General features: G+C 40.8%; 1 long non-coding RNA gene across 1 annotated transcript; it reads left to right on the forward strand.

The window, feature by feature from the left end:
* Positions 1-2,520: 2,520 nt before the first annotated feature.
* On the forward strand, positions 2,521-12,274 carry LOC130107304 (uncharacterized). Its single transcript, XR_008809806.1, has 3 exons — positions 2,521-2,648; positions 9,335-9,383; positions 12,219-12,274. It is a non-coding gene; the product is annotated as an uncharacterized LOC130107304 (long non-coding RNA).
* The last annotated feature ends 730 nt before the right edge of the window (positions 12,275-13,004 follow it).

Consider the following 13,004-nt stretch of genomic DNA (forward strand, 5'->3'; position numbering starts at 1 on the left):
CAGAAGTACTAACAAACCGTCTTTAAGACTGCTATCTTTTACGACAGCTAAATTGAGTGCAATATTTTCGACAGCAGCAGTCCACAATCTGACATTTCATGACCTGATTTTAGCTTGGTTCAGAGTAATTCTGTCAACATTTTTGCTACTGTTATCTGAAAATTGTTTTCTACCTAAAACAAAAAAAACAAAACAAAAAAAAAACTATGAAAAAATAAGTGAGGCAAAAAGTAACTGGCTCGCCAAAATTATTCAGCCTCAAAATGAATTCTTAAGCATTGCATCAACAATGATGAAATTATTATTGAATTTCGACACTGAGCTGTCATTGTTTGCTAGAACTGTTGAATTGGGTATTCACCCAGGCTTTGGTGTTATAGCAGGCAGACATTTCCTGGTGCCTTATGGGGGATTTTTGCAGTGGGGTTTTTAACCAAAAGAAACAGAATCACAAAAATTCAGGGTCACAATGTTTGTTGAGGGTTAGAAAGAGAGGAAGCCGTCATCTCAGCTGCAGCAGCAGTTTAGCGGTCGAGCACAATGGCTGCACGTATTCCCTATGGCGTGGGGTTTTGTTCATGCCGCTATTATCAGGGTCATGGAAATGTTAATGATTTGTTTTCCAGGCTGGCTGACTCACGTCTGGGACTTTACGGTGCAGAGATTGTTCTGACTTTGTGCGGGTTCTGGCTAAGGTGTGCTGATCAGAGTGGTGTAAAGCTGTGTGGATGACGTGATGCAGAAAAGGGACCATAACAAGGAGGATTGGTTATAAGCATTTGTTAATTAATGAGTTATAACATCCACTGATTCGATTCAGACTTGGAAAACTTTGTCTATCACGACAAGAAGATAGAAAATTTACTTTTGACATGGGTTCACAATATAGCACATGAAACAGGCATGGACTGGCATAGCGTGCACACACTGTAGTAGATAAAGGTATATAATAGAGCGAAAAAAGTTAAGAACGGATTGATGAGGTCACCTTGGTTGACTGTTAATTACGCTAATAGCAGATGGAATAAAAGCCGTTAAAACATGTTTCCTAGGCAAGTGGCACTTTGAAAAGGCAACATGAGAGAAGTAGCTGACAGGAGTTGTATAAGGGGTGTGAAAAGTCTTGCAATGAGCAGGATTTCCTCAATTAATTCATGGATATTTATAACCATCCATCCATCCATCCATCCATAATCCAAACAGCTTATCCGAATTCAGGTTAAGGGATGCTGGAGCCTACCCCAGCAGTCATTGGGCGACAGGCGAGGAGACACCCTGGACAGGCCGCCAGTCCATCACAGGGCCCACACACACACACACACACACACACACACACATACACACACACCTAGGGACAATGTATGGCCGATTCACCTGACCTACATGTCTTTGGACTGTGGGAGGAAACCCGAGCACCCGGAGGAAACCCACACAGACAAGGGAGGAGAATATGCAAACTCTACACAGAGAACGACCTGGGATGATCGACCCAGAACTTCTTGCTGTGAGGTGACCACGCTAACCACTGTGCCACCGTGCCGCCAATTATTTTGCCAACGTTTTCCGATTCAAGCAAGATCAAATCAAGATAAATTTAAATCAGATATATACTGTGTCATTTGTAGATCATGTATTTATAACCAATTAATTGTTCATAAGCAACCATTACAGCAGCCACCTGTAATGTAGGCTTATAACTGATTCTGGCACAAAATTGTTAATGCAAGTTGTTCATTAGACTATTGAAATTAAGCACCCATATTTCAATTTTTTTGAACATAATTGATCGACTGATTGATCAGAAACCACATTAAATCATTAACACTAATACTGTCAACAATATAAACCAAAAAGTATCTTTGAGAAATCTTTTTTTTTAATGTAAACTAGCCAGAGGAAATGACATCACACTTCAGAAGAAGTGTGAGGTGATGACTAAATATACAATTGAATATATAATTATCCATTAAGTGTGGATGGATGGCAAAAACAATACCAGAAAAAGAGCATAAGCCAACAAAGTGCAACAAAAAGTTTTGGATTAAAACATAAAAATCCATTGATTTGGATGCTTTGAGCTGATCTGGACTGAAAGCAGGCTCAGTGCTCCAAATTAAGAAAATAGGGACTCTTTAAGAACCTGGAGGTGTTGAGGTGTGAATCAAATGCAATCCTTTTTTTTTTAACCAGGACACCTCTCTGCAGAGTGCATCAAGGATGTAGCTGAGTCCTCAACCCTAAAAAGAGGTGGCTTTCATTTACTTGAAATCCCGGCCGTTTCCTACTATCTGGTCAACAATAGGATCTCACAGAGATACACGGATGAAAACAAACCGAGGAAATATTCAGAATCCTCCTGGCTTGTACTCCTGCTGCCTCAGCTGTGGCGTGAGGCTCACAAAGCGCTATTCAGGTCTGAATTTTGCATTTTTCAAGGAGTTTCCTGAGGGAAAGCTATTCTGGCTCGATGTCAAGACAAACATGGTCTCTCACTCTCGCTCTCTCTTTCTGTGTCTATGTCTCTCACTCGCTCTCTCTCTCTCCATCTCCTGTGGCCACATGGAGTTTCTGGCCGTTAGTTGGACAGGAAAGAGCATCAGCCGAGTCATTTCCTGTCAGCTGTCAAAGCACTGGTCACTCTTTGAAAGGTGGGTTAAACCTTTTATATGTACTGCTGATAGAACTGACCCAGTTTAGGCCAGCTGTTTCTATAATCAGCTGAGGTTGGCACATCTGGCTTAGGGCCGTACTCAAGTATGGACCTAGACTGGACTCGGACTTAACTTGGTGTCAGCAAGAGCGGACTCATGAATTTAATGTACTTTTTTTTTTTAAATGTTATTTCCCTGAGGAGATTAATTAATTAATTAATTAATTTCATTATTATTAGTATTACTATTATTATCACTGTTATCATTATTATTATTAATAATAATTTATGCCTCTGAAACATTGGAAAATAAAAATTTTAATCCTCTCTTGGCAGAGGGGGGAAAAAAAGCCTAAATGAATAATATAGTGAAGTGAAGTGAATTTCATTTGTATAGACCAATAACACAAATTACAAAGCGATACAAAATCCTGTCCTTAGACCCTCACATCGGATAAGGAATAAATCCTTTAATAGGAAGAAACCTCAGGAACAGTAACAAAGGAGGGAGCTCTCGCCCAAGACAGAAAGACGTGCAATGGATGTTGTGTTTACAGAATAGAACACCATTTACACAACACAACATTGAAAGAGGATAACAGAATTATAATGGAATTGTAAGATATATGAAGAATATGATGAGGATGATACCAAGTAGTGTCCAGATGCCACATGAACAGCCTAGGACCTGAGCCATGTGACCACCATCAATCACCATGTAGACCCGACAAGAAGAAAGACTACACATGGACACAGGGGAGACTCACATCACACCAGTCACATACATCGGCAGAACAGTGCCTGGTAAATTCATTGAGACAGAAACCTACCCTTCATGCAGTACAGGCCGTGAAGTACTCAATTTAAAGGCAACTAATTGTAGGCTAAGGCAAAAAGATGAGTTTTAAGGCCCTGCCACCTGCTGACTTTTTTTTTTTTACTTTGGGTACACACAGAAGCCCTGTATTTTGAAAGCAAAAGGCACCAGATGGAATATACAGTTTAAGGAGATCAGACAGGTAAGATGGGGCAAGCCGTTTAGGATTTTATAAATCAGCGGAAGCACCTTGAAGTCTGATCTAACATGGATAGGAAGCCAAAGAATGAAGGCAAGAATTGGTGTGATATAGTCAAATTTTCTAGTTTTGGTTAGGATTCTAGCTACAGCATTTTGAACCATCTGAACACTTGTAGTACTAGCAAGAGTCAGACCTAAAAAACAGAACATTACAGTAATCAAGTCTGGATGAAACAAATGCATGTATTAGAGTCTCTACATCAGCCACGGACAGGAAAGACCGAATTTAAGCGATGTTAGGTAAGTGGGGGGGGGCAGTATTGGTGATTTCTTTAATGTGCTTATCAAAGGAAAGGCTGGGGTCAAACATAACATCAAGATTTTTGGCTGTGACACTTTGTGAAATCCCAGAGTTGTTGAGCGTTACTCTTACTTGATCAGATTGGTTTCTGTTTCTAATAGGGCCAATGAACATCTCATTTTTATCAAAATGTAAAAGCAGGAAATTTAGTGACACCCAATTTTCACAGGAGCCAAGCGGGTCTCTAAATTAATAATTTGAGTACTGTCATCAGCACATATAGCTGACTATCATCCATATAACAATGGAAGTTTATTCCATGCCTGAGTATAATTTGGCTGAGAGGCAAAATATAAAGAGAGAACGGTAGCGAGCCAAGAACCGAACCCTAAGGTATGCCATATTTAACATCAGAGAATGTCAACATAATAATATAATAGTAGACACACTGTGTTCTTCCAGATAAGCAGAACTTAAGTCAAGAGGGAGCTAGGCCAGAGACACCAAAATTACAATTTATTCTGTCTAATGTCTTGATGCATGCTCAATAATCCAGGTAAGAAAATCAAAGAAGGTTGAATCTGTTCATCTGGATACGTTTATTGACAAATACATTTCATCATTCAACTAAGTGACATCTTCAGTCTGAAGATGTCACTTAGTTGAATGATAAAACATACCTGGCTTCCCACTCACAGACATGGCCAATTGTGTCTGTAGGGATGCCCGACCAAGTAACACGGGGATTTGAACTGGCGATCCCTGTGTTGGTAGGCAATGGAATAGACCGCTACACCACCCAGACGCCCATGCTTATTAAAATTAATTAAGCAAGATAGATGGTTGATTTCCCAGCAGATAAAGCACGCTTGTATTTCAATAAACACTCATGCTAAGACAGGTAAAAAACTTCCAATTTTGATTTTTGCCATTTACATTTCAGTATCTTGCAGGGCTGCTTAAGAGCACGTCTCGTCGTTAAACCAGGGTGTAGGTCTCTTTAGTCACCTAGCTCTGGTAGTGAGAGGTGCAACTGAATCGAGGAGACTAGAGAGGGCCACATTCAAGTCGCTAGTGAGATTTTTATCAGAGTCTGTCTCTACAGTGAAAGCAGCCAAGACTTTAGGCAGCTGCTGGACAAATGCAGCTATAGTGGATGGCCCAATGTGGTGAGTGGAAATTACATCTGTGCAGAAATTAACAAGACACGCCACTGATGCTTCAAATTTAATGAGAAAATGATCTGACACAGCAGATGTGATTTGCAAGACAGTCAGATCAGAAACAGCTATCCCTTTAGATAAAACCAAATCAAGGGTGTTATCACTGCAATGAGTCGACTCTTGAACAAACTGAGTGAACCAAAAAGTATAAACAAGCATCAGAAAGGCTTTACTTAGGGGGTCACCAACCTTATTCAGATGAATATTGAAATAGCAAAGAATTAGAATCTCACCAGAATGAGTAACAAGACATGAGATAAATTCTCCAAATTCTTCACCAAATAGTGAGTAAGTGCTGGAAGGTCGATAGGGTATCACAATGTGGACTGAACAGAGTCTGTTCATGGCAGAGGGAGATGGACTTAGAATAAGAGTCTCAAAAGATTTGAATTTAGTTTCAAGTTTAGAAGTTAACTTTTAAACAGACTTGTATATTAAGGTGACACACCCACCTTGTTTATTTGCCTGAGCTACATGGACATAAGTATAGTCATGTGAGGAAGCTTCATTTAAGGAAGAAAAACATTTGGTTTCAGCCATGTTTCACATAACCCAATCATATCAAAACTATGTTAAAGAATCAGATCATTTATTAGTAAGGCTTTGGTAGACAGTGACCTGATATTTGTAAAACCAAATTTAAGCATCTTGTTGCAGTAATCAGAAGTAGACAGAACTTTAGAGCTACCACTAGATGAAATATTAATTGGAATTAGACATCCACTCTTTTTTTATTTTTTTAGTACTTTTATTAATCCCTGTGGGCCAATTCTTTCTGCATTTAACCCATCCTAGCTGTGTGGCTAAGAGCAGTGGGCAGCCGTCGTGCAGCGTCCAGGTACCAACTCCAGTTTGTCTTGCCATGCCAGACAGCAGTATTAACCCTAGCATGCAAGTCTTTTTGATGGTGACATGGGGGCAGACATGGAGAGAACATGCAAACTCCACAGAGAGGACGACCTGGGATTACCCCCAAGGTTGGACAACCTCAAGGTTCAAACTCAGGACCTTCTTGCTGCGAGGCAACAGCGCTAACCACTGGGCCCCCATGCCACCCAGAGTATTAACCCTTGCATGCATGTCTTTTTGATGGTGGGGGAAACCGGAGCACCCGGAGAAAACCCACTGCAGACAGGGGGAGAACATGCAAACTCCACACAGAGGACGATTTGGGATTACCCCTAAGGTTGGACAACCCTGAGGTTCAAACTCAGGACCTTCTTGCTGTGAGGCAGCAGTGCTAACCACTGGGCCCCCATGCCACCCGGAGTATTAACCCTAGCATGTATGTCTTTTTGATGGTGGGGGAAACTGGAGCACCCAGAGAAAACCCACTGCAGACACAGAGAGAACATGCAAACTCCACACAGAGGATGACCTGAGTTGACCCCCAAGGTTGGACAACCCCAGGGTTCGAACTCAGGACCTTCTTGCTGTAAGGCTACAGCGCTAACCACTGGGCCACGATGACGCATTGTACCCTGTATTATTAGCTAACAATTTTGAAGACCTACACTTTGGATGATGGGCAATCACACTTTAGGTAACATTGGGTGCTTGGATCTCTAGATTATTAGGTGTTTCCTTGGACATTTCACCACCAGCAGCGGTAGGAATGATTGTTGGATTATTGTGATTCACACATTTAGGAGAGGAGAGCTTGGGAGCAATTGAGCAGGGAAGGGAGAAGGTCTCAATATTAAAGATCTAGCTGTCAATCTGATAATCTATACTATCAGAAATTATCTGACTACACCTATTGACTAAACTATACATATTAACTAAACTAGTTGACTCCAAATCCGTACTAGGTTTAAACCTAGCAGGCTCTCTAATCACCTGCAACCAGCTGAATGATAAGTCCCTAGTGTCAAACTAAAGATAGACAGCTAACTATATTGCTAGATAAAACAGCCGCGGTGTCCCAAGGATGGTGAATACTGTCCACTTTCAGCAGGTAAGGGTGGCCCAAGAAAAAAAGCCAGTTATCAACAAAACTGAATCCCTACTCATTACAGTAATGTGCCACCCAGCGGTTCATTGAGGTCTGCCTACTGTACATCTTATCATAATCCCTCACGGGTAAGGGACCCGTATTATTGGTACTGACATGAATGACAAGGTTGCTGCTGAAACAGGAGCAGGAAAGGCATGTTGGATGGTGGGACTAGCAATAGCTGAACTAGCAATAGGGCTGGTGAGGGACGAGAACCGGTTTGCAGTCGGGAGAGGTGGCTGCAGAACAGGCCACACAACCGGTGGCTTGATTTTGCAAGCTTTCCCACGCTGGCAAACAGGGACAAATTCCGCCGCATCTGCCAACAAGGCTGAGCTAGTGCTAAAAATAGCAGGTCTGCTGTCAGGCCCAAGACTATCTGGAGTGTCCATCACGTTTAACGTTATCCTAGTCGAAAGAAGTTGCTCTAACTCATGGACACATCTCTCTAGTAGAGACAACCAATCCATACCTGCGGAACAGTCACCCCACACCATTATTTTAACAAGGCTGCTTTGACTGCAAATGCAATAAAGCTAACTGCTAAGCTAGGCTAAGCTCGAAGCTAGTAAACAGACTGTGAATGAAAGGCTGCCCACTAACATAAGAATTATTTGAGAAAGAAAACTAGCAAATCTAGCGATAAATGAAGTAAGCACTGAAAATAGCGTAAATACTAGGACAAATGAAGAGGTTAGAGCAGAATATAGAAGAGAAGAGAGAGTAAGAGCATAAACAGAAAATTATTGATCTTACAAAGCTGAACCTCACCAAGCCAAAAGCCAGAAGTCCGAAGAAAAAAACGCTGTAGGCTAACAGCTGACTGTTGGCTTGTAAGAGCACGCTCAGCAGATCAGAAACCAAACCCTAAAATAAAGCTAACTGCTAAGCTACGCTAAGCTCGAAGCTAGTGAACAGACTAGGAACCCAATAACATTAATACTAGCTGAAAGTCTGAAGAGCAAATGCTTTAGGTTAACAGCTGACTACTGTCTTGTAACAGTACGCACAGCAGATCAGAAACCGAACCATACAATAAAGCTAACTGCTAAGTTAGGCTAAGCTCAAAGCTAGTGAACAAACTAGGAACAAAGGCTACCCACTAACACCAGTCATTTGAGATATAAAACTAGTGAATCTAGCAATAAGATTAAAACAATAACTTGTTTTAATTATTTTTTAGAACATGCATTTAACCCAATCTTTTGTAGTTTTTGATGTGTACAATTCAATTCAATTTACTGTCATTAAAAACAATGTTCGCTATGTCATGAAAACGTAATTTCCGGGGGGAAAAAAAGTTTATACTGACGTACATAGCGATTTTCTTAAGGTGTGTATGCACATTCAACTCAGATATTCTGATTTTAAGTTTTTTCCATAAACATTTGTGAATACATTTTTACACGTTTACTGGCACTGGCAGCCATTTTCAATCTGCTTTCACCACAGTTTGCAATGCATTCATTCAACCACTCGTTTTTGAGTCTATATCTGGAAATGCCCCATTTAGAGGGCTATCTGGAGGCGCTAGATGAACACTACCCCTCCATCCCAAATAAAATTGGGACATCCAACCCACATTGGATGGTTAGGACTGAGTGGTAAGGCTAAGGGGGAGTACTGCGATGGGGCCTTGGTCTTGCCTTGGGTGGTGTTGACTACAAGGCTACATCTGCTCCTAGTAACATTAACCCTCATGCAGGGGGACACCTGTCTTTATAGCTGTCAGAATTGTCTAGTAGAATTTGCAGACCACTTGAAACCCCACCCATTTTCACACCTATGCACACCTGGCCAATGGCTGCAGACAGAGGGTGTAGACTTCATGCTGTTGCTTTCGAAATTTACACACTCAGAACTCCCAAACCAAACATCACAAAGGAGCTTTCCAATGTTATCTGACATTATGAACAACACTTTAAAGCATACAGCGGGCCGAAGGCACAAACCACAGACTCATAACATCCTTAGTTTGAATTGATCTCCCAACTTTTATTGATTGGCTTCATCTGACTTCTCTGATTTTATATCCACAGCGGAAATCCCATTGTTATCCATCAATGTCTTCTTGGTTGGGGCATAGTGATCAATTACTCCCCATGTTCATGAAGTTCATTAATTTTTCCTCTCTATTCACTTTTAGGATCTGACAGGATTTCATGTGAGTGGGACCGTTTTTTGCCTTGCCAGAGGTGATTTGCTACATAGGTGCCAACTAAGATAAGTGAATTTAGGGCAGAATTCAGTGCTCTGCTGACATTTACACACAACAACTTTAGGTTATGGCATGTGACATGCTTTAGCGATCGTGCCAACTGACCTAGTTACATTCACATGCCATGTTTTAACTTCGGACTAATCTCTGGATATAAGGTCATGTGGGTCACAGATGAGAGAACATTCCTATTGACCATTGTTAGTTTAAACATGTTTGAAAGATATAAATGCAGCGGGGCACGTTTGATTTATACAGGACCAACACAAAAGGAGGATTAAGGTCATGGTTTTGTAACAGGTCTTTTTTTTTCTTTTTTTTTTGGTCTTCCCTCTTTCTGTCCCTGCACTCGTCCTTCATCCTGGACCAGTATCTCCATTCACACATTCTTCTTTGTAATCGTTTAGTTTCTGGATTTGCCGTAAAGGTTGCTGACCGAATTAACTGCTTTACCAGATCTGCTTCTCTTGCACTGTCTTATGTGTCATAATAGTAAAATATTTATAAATATATATATTCTTTATATTACTTTCATGTCTGACATAAGGGAGACTTCATAAGTAATGTCTAAAGGAAACTCTCAACTAACTGGGTATTAAATGTGCAAAACAGTTTTTTTTTTTCAAATTTACTTTTGTCTGGTTAATTTTCCATCCAGACAAGGTGGAAGATCTGCACCAAGCATCCATTCTACATTCATTAGACATTAGCTTTGCAGCAGTTTTCTTCAAATGGTAATCAGAGATGAATGATGGATGAATGAATGATGGGGGATATGTACAAAACTTTGAGGATGTACATGGAATACCAGAATGAATCTGAAGAACTACGCATCTTAGATTCCTTATATATCAAAGCAAACAAACATTTTCACCACTTCACAGCCTAATCGCTAATACGCATTTACAATTTTCTGCAGTAAAACAGTTCTGCAATCACACGTTCATTGCCAGGTTGTGTTTGTTTCTGTGTGATCTGAGCCCTACGTGAGAGTGGATTAGGGGTAAATTTACTTCTCTGTAAGACCCTACGTAATACGCTTATTGGGGTTTACCAATGAAACTAAGTTCATTTGTAAACAAGTGTGACCTTTCCCATGGCACAGGAGCGCCAGTGCCACACACCAGCATTTGGGGTTTTGCCCGATATGGCTCAGTCATTAAATACACACTTCAACATCGTATCTGCAAAACAGGTTTCCTGCCTACCGTAACCCACAAAAGCCTTAAATGAACAGTTGTTATTGTGCACAAAGAATGACTGAACACCAATTGGCCGTGCACCACCCAATATTCAGGGCTTTATTTAGAGGATAAATTAAGAGGGAAAAATATCCTCGGGGCACGTGAAATGAGCATTGTTGTCAAGGTAATGGAATTTAAAGGCGTGCCCTGAAGACCATTCCATCTAATTGACTCAGCTTGTTTACAAAAAAATTGAATAAAATAGATAAATAAATAAAATGCAGCAATGAAAAAGGGAAAGGGTTTAATTCTGTATAAAACGCTTTTCAAGTTTTATACCTCTTTCAATTCTATTGCTGGTTGTGGCGAGTAACACTGAACACATGTGCAGCGATGACGCCATGCCTTCTGGAAATAACTCAAAGGCTCCAAAATGTTTAAGTCCTGAACACACTAATGTGCATCCCATAAAGCAAGTAAATGAATATAGCTGCTGAACTGGCAGAAAGCGCGTTTATGTGAATTGAGGTTGCAGCTTGTGCACAATACTGGGTTTGTGTGCAATAGAGGTCTGAATGGCGGTGAACGTGCGATTTCTCATCAGCTTTACAGCTTATTTATCATGCACCATATAAGTTATTGCCAAACCCCAGTTTAAATGCCAAAATTGAACCCTCGCAGAACGCTAGTGTAAACGGTTCAGTCTGTTCTAAGAAAAACAGCTATTCTTTGACCCACATATGAGATAGGGTTGAAGTTTGTAGGTTGAGGAGCTACAGACATCATGTGTTTACAGTGTGTGCAGACAAAGAATGTCATTCTTGTTTGGAATGGTACTTCGTGTTATTAGCTTCTGCACGAGTAGCCGTGTCCTCACAGAACAAGAGTAGAGGTCCTTGTTTATGCTCGCTTGGACCGCATCACGGGGGGGGGGGGGGGCAGGGTGCTGATAGTTGTCTGCAAATGTCAACTGTTGATCACTACTTTACGTAAGCAGGGATGAGTCACGGAATTGCGCTTTTGCTGAAGTGCGGCTTTGTCTCGGGAAACAGTGAGACAAAGAATGAAACGAACTGAGACATTTCCTTAGCTCGCAGTGTAAAGGCGTGAGAAACAAATGGGATGACCAGCTGCAGAAATGTTTGGGGCATCATCCGTTATACTTGTAGTGAGAGAAAGTAGCCTAGACACCAAACAAGGAGGTATCCTAACCTGTCGCTCAACTTAGCACGTTTTTTGCGACATCATCAGTACTAGGGTGTAACAAGAAGAATCAGAAGGTAGCTCATCATACTCTTTGGCTGGGTAACCTAACTGGTGTAAACTAGAACACCATTGTGGTAATCCTGGCTGAATTCAGTGTTGTAGCACTTTTTTTTAGCTATTTTAACATACCACTCTGGTGTGAATGAATAATACCCTTTTCAAATGTCAAGTTTCAAGGTACAAGCTTTACATACTTCATATTAAACTACATGTATGTATAATAGTGGCTGATGATCAGAAGTTCATTCTTGATGATTTGCACTTATCACTGGTGAAACTTCATAATAGGACATAAAGATTTTGCCTCTGTAATGTAAAAACATAATTTCTCATCATCTGTCCATCCATTATCCTGCTCTCAGGGGAGACACGTGGAGAAAATGCAAACTCCACACAGAGGACGCCCTGGGATGACCCCCAAGGTTGGACTACCCCCAAGCTCGAACCAAGGACCTTCTTGCTGTGAGGCGACCGTGCTAACCACTGCGCCACCGTGCCACCTCTCCTTATCATGTGTATGATAAAATAGTAACAGTGCACAGACCCACAACACGTGTATCACTTTATCTAAACATTTTCACAAAGCAATATCAAAATATGCACATCTGCATAATTTTCTTGCTGCCACTTGTCACCATAATTCTGGCAACATGAACAGCCATAATGCATATTTGTACCCATATCAATAATCCAATTCCAGTGTTTGACATGAATAGCTGCCATGTGTATTTGTACATCTCTGTGTTTGTTCTCTCACTGCCTTGGGAAATGCTAACATTGCACAATGGAACATCTGGTTCAACCTTTAAACTCTAAATAAATATGCAGTTACTTTTTTTATACATTTTCTTGCCTCAGTGTCAACACTATTTACTTGTCTTCATCATTTTTGTGTTTTCTATTTGTCTGCTGCTACATTGCGCAATTTCACCCTCAGATGATCCTTCATGATTCATCTGCCCATCTAGGACCGTTCTCCTGGTTGAGTTTTGAGGAAAGATAAGAAAGGATGCTGGGATTTCGTTCTTTAATTTGATCCCAAGAGGCAAACACAAAATGTATGTCACATCTGATTTATAGAGTACAGCTGCTTGCGATTACATAATAACATCTATTTCTGCACCCAAATCTGTGCGGATTAGTAAACT

The sequence above is a fragment of the Lampris incognitus genome, chromosome 1 (assembly GCF_029633865.1).
Source record: "Lampris incognitus isolate fLamInc1 chromosome 1, fLamInc1.hap2, whole genome shotgun sequence".
Taxonomy (NCBI): domain Eukaryota; kingdom Metazoa; phylum Chordata; class Actinopteri; order Lampriformes; family Lampridae; genus Lampris; species Lampris incognitus.